Source organism: Corvus hawaiiensis, chromosome 3 (assembly GCF_020740725.1).
Source record: "Corvus hawaiiensis isolate bCorHaw1 chromosome 3, bCorHaw1.pri.cur, whole genome shotgun sequence".
In the NCBI taxonomy this organism is placed as follows: domain Eukaryota; kingdom Metazoa; phylum Chordata; class Aves; order Passeriformes; family Corvidae; genus Corvus; species Corvus hawaiiensis.
The window spans coordinates 111424095-111438546 of record NC_063215.1 but is presented as its reverse complement, the minus strand read 5'-3'; the positions used below and the strand labels follow the sequence as shown (position 1 = coordinate 111438546).

Sequence of the window (14452 nt, the reverse complement as noted above, 5' to 3'; positions counted from 1 at the left end):
CAGTACCACATGATAAACCCACTGCATGAATAAATGCTGTTTCCCATTCTCCATGCGTTTAAATCAGAGGCAGTTGACCTGTTTAGGATATGATCTATTCAGATAATAAAACCCACATGGCACATAGTAAAACGTTTTAATCCATGATCCATGCATATATGTCTCTAGAAACAAAGATGGTTACAGACTGTAGCATATAAAATTTGCCCTGAGCTAGGAAGCCAAAGCCCTTTAGCACAGAGACATTTTTGAATTGTGAACTTTATAAAACCCAACTCATAAGTTCTGCAGATGTAGCTTATTGCTGAGAAAAATCTAAGATGTTAACTGCCAGTGTTAGCTCATATAAGCTGGTATTTGTAAGTGTACTGTATAACTTGTATTGTTTTTCTCACCTTTCCTATACAGTAAAACCAAGATATTGTAAATTAAGGCTTTGGCATAGGGGGGAGGGTAGCAGGGGTGTTCGGGAGTTTAATGGGGGAAAGGATGTGGTTTTGTCCTTTGCCATTTCTAAAAATTGTACAAATCGAAGGATATTTTTAAAGGGGATTTTACAACCTGTTTAATAACTTTTTAAAAGGTTCTAGTATTGCATCATGGGGCTATGGATACAGTAGGTCTTTTCCCGCACAAATGAACAAAGAACACACCCGAGCAATGCTTAGTAACATTAATAGCAGTTGCCATCCAAAAATCCCTTCTGCATTTTAAGCAAAGGAATCCAGAAAAGCTAGTTGGCTTGAAATATTATTTAAAGAAATGGGGTTTGGACACAGACCCACACAAGCTGTTTAGCAGCAGATTATCCAGACTGTATCAGTTTTCCTCAACATTATGGCTGCTTACGACTATAATTTTAAGTTGCTTTTATCCAACAGCAAAAAGGCACAGAAAGTTAATCAAGGCCCTGCACAGAGGGATGCCTTAGACTGATGACCACTGGCTCTTTCCTTCATCTGGCTGCAGACAAACACCACTCAGTTCTGTGTATCCATGGTAGAACTTAGCCAGAGGCTTTTCCTTTTGGCATTTCATGCTTTGGAGAAGCTTCTTCGCGTGCTAATAAAAATGCCAGGAAGACCAGCTGCTCTTAAACAGTTTGCAGGAAGGCAGATATAATTAATTCACAAGTTGGAAGCACATTTGACAGAAAGAATTGTTTTTGTTACCCCCAAACAATCGAGAAGCTCCTATGTGAAATGTGCGTGCAAGTACATCTGCTCTCACTTAAATCCATACATTTACACCAACCTAACTGAAGACACTGTAGCCATCTCTCACACTTAGCCATGAAGATGATTTGCAGAATAATCTAAATACTGCTGTGCAAGGAAAAGCTTGATCAATAGGCCCCATAACTTAGAACGTATGAATTTATGTTACTTTAATGGTATGTCCAAGAACATTAAGACCAATCAAAGTCTATCCAGCTGGCCACATTTACCAGAGCTTTGGCTTTCTTTAGGCCATCACAATTCTGACTTCCACCAAACCCAATTTCCAAGACTTACCGCAATGAGAACAGGATTATTTAAGCATTTTTCCCTCACTTTTTCTTTTTTTCAACCATATTCACATAAACTTGTCACCCATTTGCATACATTTGAGCAGTCTGCCTGACTATAAGGCATCTGCACTTTTATGTTCATTTCTCTGACATCTGGAGTGCTATAAATTCAATGTTTGTCTTCATTTTTTCCCTTTCTCTCTCCCCCTATCCCCTAAAGAAGTATTGGCGGTAGCACAGATTAATCCAGTCACATTCAGGTCCAAACTCACTGGAGATTTCCAAGCTTGAATGACTCAACTGGACCAAGAAGTTAAGAGTGGTGGGAAAAAAAACATCACTGGTGCCTCTGTAAGGAAAAAGCAGCATTGCCATCCGCTGCAACAAGATTCAAAGGAAAATACTAACAATGAACAACCAAAACGGTTAACATTGCCTCAGGGCACTTTGGAAGAGAACACTGCGGCAGGTACGATGAGCTCTCACCCACTTCTGCTACGTTCCTGATGGGGAAGCAGGAGTTGATGCCAACACCCTGGGGAAAAACATGCCTCAGAACAGCTCCAGGCTGATCAACTGAGCAACTCAGCCTCTCTCTGTGTTTCCCTTGGGATGACTAGACAGGTAAGGGACCACCATACCAGTGAGTGTGGGGACACTGGACATTGTACTGTAAGCATGGAAGCTGTGCACGTGTTTAGTGGGAATGTCTGGAGTAGCTGAGCACCTGAAAGGGATCCACGAGAACAACTTTGCAAATCTCCAAGATATTGCAACACACAATACAAATGTACAATTAAGTTTTGTAAATTTGGCCAGACACCAAAGGCTTTGGAATCTGGCTGAACACAAAGTTCCCTGATTCTTCCCCTGACTCTCAGCTTTCCCTGCAGACTGCATCAAAAAGTACAGATAATACCAGGCTGCTCATTCTCCTGCTGCCTATACAGTGATATATTTTTCTTGCTCCATTGGGACGAATGAAATAAGAGAAACAAAAGCAGGGTCAGCCTGGTGTCTGTTGAGGGATCATCTCTTACTAACCAAGAAATGGCAAAATCCTCCTAAAGGTTCTTTGGGGAATATTTATTTTGTCCCGCACTTTTACTGTAATTGTGTTAATCCGATAGATTTGCTAAGCAGCAAAGCGTTAACTGGCATGTCTGAGGAATGCCTGTTGGGGAATGTGTCTGCATGGGAAGAGGACTGAAAATGCAGTTTACATAAGGGTACAGACTGTATCTGACAAAGAATACATTATAGTATATGTTTCCTTCATGGTAAAATATGATGAGGTAATGGGGAGCAGGGTTAAAAGCTGAAGTGACTATATTTATGTGTCAGGTTCAAGAGGTTGTTTCAATTTCTAGACCCAATCAATGACAAACTTCAGCTCTGCTTCTGTACATGCTTCAATAGGCTGTGAGGGGTGGCTACTGTGTGTACAGCTAGCAAACATTTCTGTGCTAGACTACTTTTATTCTCTTAAACTGGCATTTTGAGAGGTAGGTGTGGTGCCAAGCGTGACAGAAAAGGCACATAGAGCAGGGAAAGAGTGAAGTTAAATTATGTGGAATTGACCATAATGAAAAATCTGGGGACTAAATCAAACCTGCAGCTATTTTGTCTATCACTCATCTACACATCTTCCCTCCACCTAAGAAACCTCCACCTTTGAACAGGTGATTGTCTTTACAAACTGCAGGGCACATCAGGGGAATATTTTAACAGTTTCATTTTCTCTCCTACTGAGTTACGCTGCCCACAACCTCTGGGATCACACAGGATCCAAGAGCCCACAGGTTTTTTTTGCTGTTGTTGGCTGCTCTCGTTGCTAGACCTCAAGTCCTGTCAGCAGAAGCTTCACAGCGGATGCACAGGGAACCTGCCTAACATGTTACAAACTGACACAATTCCAGCAGTAGCCAGTGGTCTCACATAATGCAGTTATTTTTTCCAGGCCTGTTTTCTTCTTCCAGCTGAGTTCCCAAAAGGCAGCAATGCTTTAATGGACCCACACAGTGAAAAAATGAACAACAGCAGCATCCAAAAGGCTTTTGTTTGTTATTGCATCCAGCCCTTCTGGAGTTCTCAGATGAACTGGAGGGCGAGCTTGGCTAACACTTCCTGACAGAAGTACTGAGAGGGACTGTCCCAAAAGTTTCACATGTCAGAGCCACCCCACTTTCCCCTACGCTACTTAACTAATGAGAAATGAGTGGATCAAAGTATGTGAGGTCTCTCAGATACCTGCCTGCTTCCTCCCCCTTCATTTGCCTGAGGACAGCTGGTCATCTCCAAAGATGAGAGGGCATGTCTCTAGACTGTCACACATGCAAGGGCTTTTGTAAAGCATGAGGAGCACTTGGGCCACTAATACAACACAATGCAGCTTTGCCACTCTGAACAGAGATATTCCAGGGCTCAGGACTGATTGGTGGTTTCGGTTTTTGAAGCAACATCCAAGGATCTTCATTTTCAGTAAAATCTAAGCTGTTGAAATTCCCAGCTGACTCTGGAAATCTTTGCCACGAGGCTTTCAAATCTACATTGACCAATGTTACAATAAGCCATTTCTACCACCTATAGAGCTCTGGCTTACAGCAGAGCCAGCAGCTCAGGACAAAGGCTTGTTCATGATAGATGCAAGAGACAACCTGACACCAGCCCAGGTGAGAGCTTGCTTGATCCACGTGAAGCCTTGTCAAATGCAAAGCCAGTAATGGGAATTGCAAAAGTTCACATTGGCACAGATATGCTGAAAAGCTGCCTACTCCATGCCTCTTTCCTTCTTGCCACAAGAACAAAAATGAAAAATATCCCTTAATTCCTCTGAGGCTTCATCCATGCAGTTACCTACAGGCCATGCATGCAGTCGCTCTCCCACATCATCCCTTCTGTCTCCCCCCACTTTGGCACATAGAGCCTGATGAACAGTTTCAATTGCTTGAACAATGATCTTGGAAGTAAAGTATTTCCCTCCTTGCCACAAATCTTTATAAGTAGTGAAATAAACACCACAATGTGCCTTCTTCCAACAGCTGGAAAATTATGGTCTGACTGAAATGACATCATTGTGTTTTCCTATGGAATTTCTGTGCTGTGAGATTTCAGGGAGAAACTGTGTGGTGGCTTGAGGTGGGGTGAGAGAATGCTGTGTTGAAGTGGACGAGTAAAAAAGGTAAAACCGTCTTAAAGAGGCTCTACTGTGAAATAAATGTTTACACAAATACTGGAAAGGTTCCTTAAAAACAGATCAGACAGGCTGTTCCTTGGCTCACAGCCGTTCCTTGACTCCAGCCTTCAACAGCCGTAGCCACTCCAGCATACAATATGAAGTTTCTCAACAACTTATATGGTTCTTCTCCTTTGTCTCATTACATCACTGAAAAAAAAAAAAGATGTGGAAGATATACCCCAGTAAGGGAATATCTCTGTCAAAGCGACATTGCAATTCTAGCAGCTTTTCGAATGAGACAGCACTAAATCTACACACTTAATTACATGCTCAGTTGTGGATGTCAACAGAAAGTGTGTAACCACACCAGGGGTACTGCAATTCCCTTTATTGCACAGAGGTCATGTGGAAAAGGAAGATTACTTCCTAGCAAGTTAGAATCAGGTCCCAAAATGTGCCTCTGGACTAGCACGGACAGAGTGCAAAACATTTGGTGGTAACAAAGTTTAAAACTGAATTTGACCAGTTGGTGAGAGTAGAAACAACTCCCCACTCCTGTCAAGAAATGGCAAGTTCCATTTTTCATTGTCATTGCGGTTTTTTTCCAAATTTCTTTTAATTCCTTACCATGCCAGGGCCACCCGATTTGCACTCCCTGGTCCAGCAAGCCCCAGTATCATTAAAAGGTTTGGTCACCTTCACTGAAACTCCTTTGGGCACAAGTCTCAGTAGCACTCAGTGCAACTAAGTAGTGCAGTTTGACACACTCGATAGAGGGATTAAAAAAAAAAAGTCACTGAAACCTAAGAGAAATTTTGAATTGTCTTTGGTAATCAGTGTTTCACTATAAACTACCCACTTGCACCAAATCATAGCTGTGGGAAACCATCAGCAGCACTGGGGCTGACTACAGGCAGTAATCATGCTGAACATGAAAATCAGATATGAAACAGAGCATGCAAATAAGAGAAAGACAAAAGACATCTTTGTTGAAATTCTCTTTCCATTTTAACTCATATAGAAGGCCTCAAAACACCTTCTCAGTGCTTCAGAAAAACCGCAAACATTTTCAATAGCTGTGATTTCTATACACTTTTTCTTACTTTTTCACCCTGCCCCTCCCAAATAACTATATAAACAATCAGGGTGGCATTGCTAAAAAGTCAATGTGTATGTTAAAACTTTCCCCAAAACAGGGATAAACTCAATCACCTTGTGAAGTTTTTCTACATTCTTTTTTGTTATGCAAATGACCGAACATCATATATTCACACCTGGAATTCCATGCTTCATTTGTTAACTTTTCTTACCATTGCTACTGTGATAAGCAATTCCATCAAATTATTAACTTTCAATTGCTCTATTTAGTGGGGTCAAGAATGAAGAGCAATGAGGGTCTATCTTCAATACTTTGACAAAGAATGAAATTGATGTATAACTGTGCATATGATTTTAATGTATCCAGCCCTATATATAAACACAATTTTGTGTGATTTATATCCCTAATTAGATTCCCATGGCAACATTCTTCAGCTAACAATGTGTATCATAATCACCTTTTCTTCATACAAATGATTTCCTTAACTTTGCATGCATATCTTAGCAGGTTTTATTTCTAAAACTCGTGTTAACAGTTTCTCTCCTGTTACCAGTAGGGGTGCTACAATAAGAAACTAATTTGCTGTAAAAATTACTCATTTGTCAAATAAGCATTAAAATAATTGTTCCCCTTTTGACTGTTACCCTGCTGTTTCCAGTCATTTTCAAAAACTAAATTATTTACTCATTTGAAAGTTCAGCTGTGCATATTTTAATTGATATACCCTCATAGGACTCATATTGTTAATGACAATAATTAACCCGAAATGGCTGCTAAATAATTATGCTGAAAAGATACAAAGTATTTGTGCAGAAAGTAAAATCAGCATTTGAGAAACCATCAAAACGTACAACTTTCCTATTTTATGACAAAGCATGGTAATAGTTCATAATCAAATTAAGGATGAAAAGGAAAGATGTAGATTACATGCTTTGATGCAGAATACTTTATGTTTCCAATATAGCCTGGTATCCTAGCTAACAATGTGTATTCAGTCATTTTAATAAATCCCGAGTATTGCTATTCCAGATAGTAATATAATGTATTCTCATGAAGTCAGTGCAGTTAGAAACGTAGTAAACCATCCATTAATAATATTTCTCTGCCATCTATCTATTGCATTTCATTCCAAGGAATCAGAGCCCCGTAATAATTTATAGCTTATAGAATTAATGCTGAAGGCTTTCTTCTGGCAAGGATTGTTGATTTCAATGATGAGAGCTAAAAGCTATTCAGGCCCAGCTTCTTTCTCTGGACACATCCCAGGCCAGATGCATTACCGACCGACTGTTTGTGGAACCATTTGTACCAGTACGAAATCATTTTTGATTTAGCTCCTCTGCTTGTCGATAGCGCAAGTTACGGATGAAGCGAGCTCTGTATGCCCTGCTAAACAGACACAGGATGGGTTTGTCTACACGGGAAACAATCTGAGTTAACTAAGGATGTGATTTTAATGTGGGTTTCTATATACAACTATATTAAGCCCATGTGGACTCACTCATTCAGAATTAAAATAGCTCTAATTCACTTTAATCTAATTCACTTCCAAAGACCACAGAGGGGTTTAAAGTTGTTTAATCTATTTGAACAGCTCATTTGAATCCACATGCCCAAGTGTCCCCACAGACACTCACACAAGCAAACAAAAACCCAATAAAGCAGTAGAGAGGTTAAGAGAGGTTGGCAGAAAGTTTTACTTCATGGCTTTTTGGTGGAAAATTTGGTTTTCAACTACATAGTCTCTTTGAAAAAGGTGTTGACATTCAGTGTTACTAAATTTTAGCTGGAAACTGAATTCCCTTTCTTTTAGAAATTAGAACTGCTGCTGCAGTATTATTTGGTCGGCCATCACATATCCTCATAGTCTTCAGTCCAAGTAGTTAGCCCAGCACACTATGGTCATGGACAACCAGGATGACAGATAAACCCAGGTTCATCAGAGAAATGGATTTGGAGCTAGAATATATATTTACCATCATAGACCAAACCACTTTTAGCCTTTGATTTGTTATTAAAATTCAAGAATTTGAAGGCAGAAATAACTGTCTCCCCTTACCCCCTATACACCCAATCAGTCCTACCTGAAAAAGCTTTTCCAGTAGCCCACACCAACAGAGTGTCCTCAAACTGAAAGGTTAGGTGATGCTTGCAATAAAACCAAACACTCGTCATCTATTTGGAGATCATCCACTCTATGATCTTGTGCTAAGCTCTTGGAGGAATACAGATGCAGCTGAAGACACAGTTTAAAAGTCACCAAGTCCTGGCATTTTGCTCTTGTTGGAGGAAAGGGGTGGTTTGAAGGAGCAACAGGGTCTCTATTCACAGGCTTAGGTGGGTGTTGACAAAAAGCATGTTTTTAAAAAATGCTGGTACTTTTGAAGAAGTAATTCCTAATTTTTGAATGCTGTCATTTAGTAAAATGCTTCATTACAGCAATTTAAGTACTCCTGTCCAGAGAACATTAATATGAATGCATCTGTCTTGTTCACTTGAATTACCTCTGCAATTCCTGTATGTTTTCACATGCAGCTCTGGGGGTTTGCATGTGTAACCAGCAGCACTCAAAACTCAAGCATGCCTCTGTGGAAGTTTGGCTTATTTAGAGCTACCTTCCACATGCTCTAAGTTATATTTTGGATTTTGACTTTTAAGACAAATAGCCAAGAGACAAAGAGCATATTTATGAAAAAAAAATTCTTTTAATTGCTCAACCTATTCCGGCCTAAAAAATAAGTGCAAGCTATTACTGGCACCAAACGACTCCCAGTTTTCACTGGCCAGCAAAGCTGCATCTGCAAGTTCAATGAGATCAGTAAACAGCGTAGGTTAAGTAACTGATTACTAATATTTTCCTTGAGCTACAAAACTTTTAAATAAACAACAACAACTGTGATCACAGTAACCTTCCAGAGGTTAACAGCATGCAGGTGGTCAATTGGAATTGAATGCAAACCAGACGGCTGTGGCATTATAAACTGAACATCTCAGTTCAGTTTGCTTCAGGAATTGGGTCTTCTTTCTCAAAAGCCTCAATGATACAACACATAAATGTCAAAATGACAAAAATAAGGAAGTATGTAATAGACTAAGCATTTTAATGCCTTTTCTGGCTCACTTTACAGGATGAACTGTCTGTGTTGACCACATTTGATGGCATCAGTATTTAGAGTGGCTGTGTGCATGAGTTTTTAACAGCTGACATAAACAGAGATGGCCCATCAACCAACTGAGCTGTGCTTGTTGTAAACCACTGGTATGATACATTTTATACTTCATTTATGATGCCACTTCACTGACCTTGAAAGACAGTTCAAAGCATTTGCAATCAGATATTGAACTGGAAGCAGGTTCAAATCCAGCTAGTGATGGTATAAGCACTGATCAGAATGGATTACTTATATCTGTAGACCTTTTTTAAAACAGGTGTCTCAGTCTATTCTTAAGCAGAGAGGAATAGCTAATACAATTACTGACCACCAAGACACTTATTTGAAAGGTCCGTCTGAATAAGTACAGATTTGAGTTACAGGAGCTGAGAACCACCTTGTCCAGGATAAATGTTTGTCCAACATCATCAAGAGGGGCTGTGAAGGAAATCTGGATACATCATCCCTGATAGAGACTCCTCTTAGAGGACTAAGCAAAACCTGTGTGGTTCTCAAACACACTTAAACTGAGCACCTGAGAAACGTAACATAAGTTTGACTTACAGTGGACATAGCCTGGCAGAAAAGTTCCTACTGGAAGGGAAAACAAAAACAGAGGAGAAGCATTGAAAAGGCCTTCATCCCACATCAAGCTTTGGGTAAGTTCAGAGCACAAAGCATTTGATTTACCAGCTTCTAGCAAAATGCTTTTGAAAGCTGGAATCTCCTGCCTGCTTACCAGCCTGTCCATGCAAACGAATGCCCCAAACCCATAGGCCCTGCAAAGGGCAGAAGCGTAAAACATAGAACCATGACCATGTCCACATACACCAGCCAGGGCTTGGATTCTATGGAATAGCACCAGCACTTCTGAAACTTGACACTGCTCAGAGATGCACATTCAGTTTGAGTGGCTGCCAGTAAATAAATACAAATCCGTTGTCATGGGTGTCTTGTAATGACTGGCTCCTTAAAGCTAGTAACACCTCCTAATGAAGCAATTTGCCTCTAGGTACAGTTGTTTCTCAGGCTGCAATATCACCTTCCAATCTGCTGTCCTGTATCTTAACCCAGGCTGTGAGTCACAGGTAGCTCCAACGTGCTTGTATGCAGCAGTATGGTGCCAGTGAGGTCAGGGCACATGTCCCCAGTCATCCTCCCGCAGCTGCTTCAAACCAGCCATTGGAAATAGTGAAATTACAGAGATCTGTAAAGTGTGTCATCACATTGTCATTTGTGCAAGGTTCACATAAAATCACTGAATTGTTAAGGTGAGAAAAGACCTCTTAAGTCATCAAGTCCAACCATCGACCCAGCACCACCACCATGTTCACCATTAAGCCATGTCAAGTGCCATATCCAGTCATTTTTTGAACATTTCCAGGGATGTGCACCACTTCCCTGGGAAGCCTGTTCCAGTGCTTTATAACCCTTTCTGCAAGAAATTTTTTCCTATTGTTCAATCTAAACCTCCCCTGGCACAACTTGAGGCCATTTCCTCTCATCCTATCATTTATTACCTTGGAGAAGAGACCAACCCCCACTTGGCTACGACCTTCTTTCAGGGTGTTGTAGAGAGTGATAAGGTCTCTGCTGACCCTCCTTTTCTCTAGGCTAAACACTCCCAGCTCCCTCAGCTGCTCCTCATCAGAACTGTGCTCCCGACACTTCCACGGCTTTGTTGCCCTTGTCTGGACACTCTCCAGAACCTTTGTTCCTGTGCTGTGCTGCTTATGGAGGACACATTTCCTCTGCACACACATCTACCCGCTCACAGCTGATCCCTCCTCCACGGCCCTGCACGGGCAGGTATCTGCTGGCCCTAGATCAGAGCTGCACACGTGCACCACACTTCCATATTTCTCCCAGCCAGCCAAGCTGGGTGGCCAAACCTAAGCAGGGAGCGGCTGAGCTCCAGCTGCAGCCTTTCCATTACTGGTAGCACCAGTTGTTCCCTCTTCTTTCCTCTGAGCCAAAATTTTTCAGAAAATTTATAGGAATTTCATAACCTCCATAAAATCTGGTTTAAATCGGCCAGTTCAGAAGTTATTAGGGAAAACAAACACTCTGGCAAGCTTTTAACACACTAACAAGGCCTTCAACCTCAGCAAACACTTAGAAAATTGAGTGAACAATTGAACACTGAATATTTTGAACCTTTAAAATGCAGGTTAACCTGTGCTGGAATGAATGTCTAACGCTATCCGTTTCTGAAAACAGCTCTGTTCTGCTTGCCCTGTATTTGTTCTGTGTACATTTATATCAGCTGAAAGAAAACACTGAACCAAGATGTTCCTCCCAAAACCTAGGAACATTTCTATTACTAAGATATTCAAGGAATAAGGTTTTGTATCTCACCCGAAGCAATGGAGCCTCAATTCCTTAATGATATGATGATTCTGTTACAAACAGGAACTTTGACTTCAGCTCCGAGGCAAGAACATGCAACAATGGACTGCATGGTGCAGAGGAGTGTTTTTTAGCCTCTTCAACTTCAACCAGCATTACCTGTGAGTGATACATTACAGAATTGAATGCCAGAAAAGTGGATTTTAGAATAAAAAGTATAGTGTTTCATAATTTGATTTAAATCAATTATACCATCTCTCACTGGAATGCTCATGAGCTTCAGAAATAAAATATATAAATGAAACCAGCTGCTCTGGATACTCTTTCCTTGGGATAGATTTCACTTGAACTCAACCAGCTTTCTTCTGCAGCAAGTTATTGTAATGCAACATCAGAGTGGAGAGCACACAGTGCTCTACAAATTACTGCAAGGTAAACAGTTTCGGTTAAAAAATGCAGAAGATTAAAATCCTTTCCTGCAATGGCTGGCTAAAATCTGAGGAATTACTGATTCCTCTGGGGCTGACAGGGAAACCGAGGTAGTTATTGGCACCTCAGCAAGATCCATTAATTTATAGCTATTTACTATATCACATAATCTTTCTGATTTGTCTCAGTCTGGAGCCCCTCTGTGCCCGACAGCACGGAGGTCTACAGTGTTTAGAATGAACAATAATTACAACTGGAGAAGCACCATGCAACCAAAGCTCCATGTTCTTTAATCTCCAAGTCTAATGCATGTGTAGATTTTGGCATCACTCTTAAAATGATTGTTTGTAACTAAATACCGTATCTCAGTGCTTAGATACCGTGATGACTGAGCTTTTCATAAATCAGAATAAATATATAAGGCAAAATCCTGGCTGTACTGAACTCAATGGGAGCACTGCCAGCTACTTTAAGGGAGCCAGGGCTTCGTGCAAAAGGTTTTCAGCAGCCCAAGCTGTCCAGTGTTTTGGTTGCAGTATTTTCGACTCCATCTAAAGGCCTCTTTTCCCATCCGGCATCTGCAGTAGCATGACATTGAGATAAAATTGCACACTCAACTCCCAGCCAAAGTAACAGGAGAATATTCTTTGTTAAAATAAGGGGCAATTCCAGCTTCAATTGACAAAAGCCACTTACAAAATCCTCTGAATCTGTGCATGTGGATTCCCCCAGGATTTTTCTGTTCCTTATGGCAAACGGGCTCCTGCCCAGAGTGGAAGGGAGCATCCTCACGGGGTTTCTGCTCTGAAGCATTCCAGGTGGAGTCTTTCAACACTCTTCTTACCAAGGTAAATGGTCCATTAACTTAAGCAAGGAAGCATTGCCAGCAGCAGGCAGAGAAGTATGAGGGCATCAAGTACCACCACCACCGATTTTAATATTGTTTTACAGTTCACGTTATTTTAGAGTTCATTTTGGAAACATGCAGAAACAAAACAAAGGAAAACTCCACCTGTCCTCTCTTTTTGATCTTTTCTCAAAGAAACAATCATCTTCTCATACAGATGCTTATGTTATCGAATGTCTTAAATTCTTCTATAGTGTTATACCAGTTCCCTTCAAAGTGAATAAATGTCTCATAGGCAAAAACCCAGCTTGTAGCCGAAAAAAAGATAATTTTCATAGCTACTGGGCGCTTAAATTTCCCCCAACTTGAATAATTTAGAACACAAAAGAAGGTGTCATATGCAATAAGTGGTGTCTCAGGAGAGTCAAGTGAAATAATGACATATGCACTACACCATCAGGCTAGCAAACTCCATTTACATTGATACATTTTAAAGACTTGCATTCCTAAGAAACCAGTACCAGAAATGTGTTTGTATAGGATTAACAATGTCAAATTAATATGCATGATAAGACAGCAGCTTCTATAACAATAAAAACCAAAATTATTTTTAAATTACTTATGTCTATAAGTCCAAATGTTCTTGTGAATTAAGAGAGAAAAGAAGGAGGAGAGAGAAAAAGACAAAATGAAATGGGCTTTTTCCTAATGAGGCAAAACAAGCTAAAAAATGTGATTCCCTTCCTTTTCCTGTAAGATTGAAAATGCAGATTCTACTCCTAGAATGATTCTAATTTTTTTAGAGTAAAGTAATTACTAATAAAATTATTTTGGACAAGAGGTTATTACTGTAAGTTACAACTAAAGAACAAAAATTTTTTTAAAGACCTGAAAAATCTTTGAGGAATGGGAGGATAAATGTAAATGGGTGAAATTTCAACACCAGGAAACGACTCACTTGTGAGCAGACTCATGTTCACATTATTTGGCACATTCAGTTGGTGTCCCACATGACACAGTGACCTCAGGATCCCTCGTCTCTTTACCACTATGAAAAAAAAAAATCTTATAAAAAAGGGCTTAAGGCAAAGTGGGTCAAGGCAGCAGGTGTTGTGGTATATTTTAAGTAACATTTTCTTCAATGAGAAATGGAAGCATGAGGTTTGACCCCTAACAACAACATCACAGAGAGGGATGGGAAGGTTTTAAGTTTGAAGGATGACTCCCCTGAAATTCGCATGTGACCTGATAACCCCTGTGAGACAAGGCAGAGCTGAGTTAAGGAGGAGAGAGGGTTTCAAGAAACAGGCTTGAGGTTTTTGGAAACAAGGAGACCATGCAAACGGGTCCTGGAAACTACCTTAAATGTAACTGCAGGGATCTACAAACTCTCTGTTGTTAAAACAACACTTTCAACAGCTGGGGGCACTGCCCTATATAAAACATATTTTAAAAATATTTGTCTGTGGATAGATGGGGATGTCTCCCTCGAAAATCGCATTTCATTTCAAATTTCAGCACTAGACACCTCACCTTTCACAGTATCTAAGTTAAATACCCTTCTGGTTTGACTGAAGGGTATTTAGAAGACCTCCTTACCTTCAGTGGTGGAGATGGTAATTCAAGTACCACATAGCAGTAGATGATGGCCATTGAAAATATTGTATTTCCTTAAAAAACACCAGCAGAAGACTGGGGAAAATAGTCAACTTGCAGAGGAATAACCACTAGTAAAACCATCACATGGATTTCATATACCCTCAGTTTCCGTAAGTGTAATATGAGATACTAAACACCTATTTCTTCTTGTCTGAGGCATAACAGAAATTAAGCTTTCCCTCATTTTGCCAAAGGACTTGCAAGGCTGTTTACCTGACTGTAAAAACAA

General features: G+C 40.3%; 1 long non-coding RNA gene across 3 annotated transcripts in view; it reads right to left on the bottom strand.

Annotated features, from left to right (window-relative positions):
• Positions 1 to 14452, bottom strand: part of LOC125322420 — a 56843-nt gene that overhangs the window by 9141 nt on the left and 33250 nt on the right. For all 3 annotated transcript variants that reach the window (XR_007201986.1, XR_007201985.1, XR_007201987.1), the window contains exon 4: positions 13523 to 13612. This is a non-coding gene — a long non-coding RNA (uncharacterized LOC125322420). The remainder of the gene's footprint in view (positions 1 to 13522; positions 13613 to 14452) is intronic.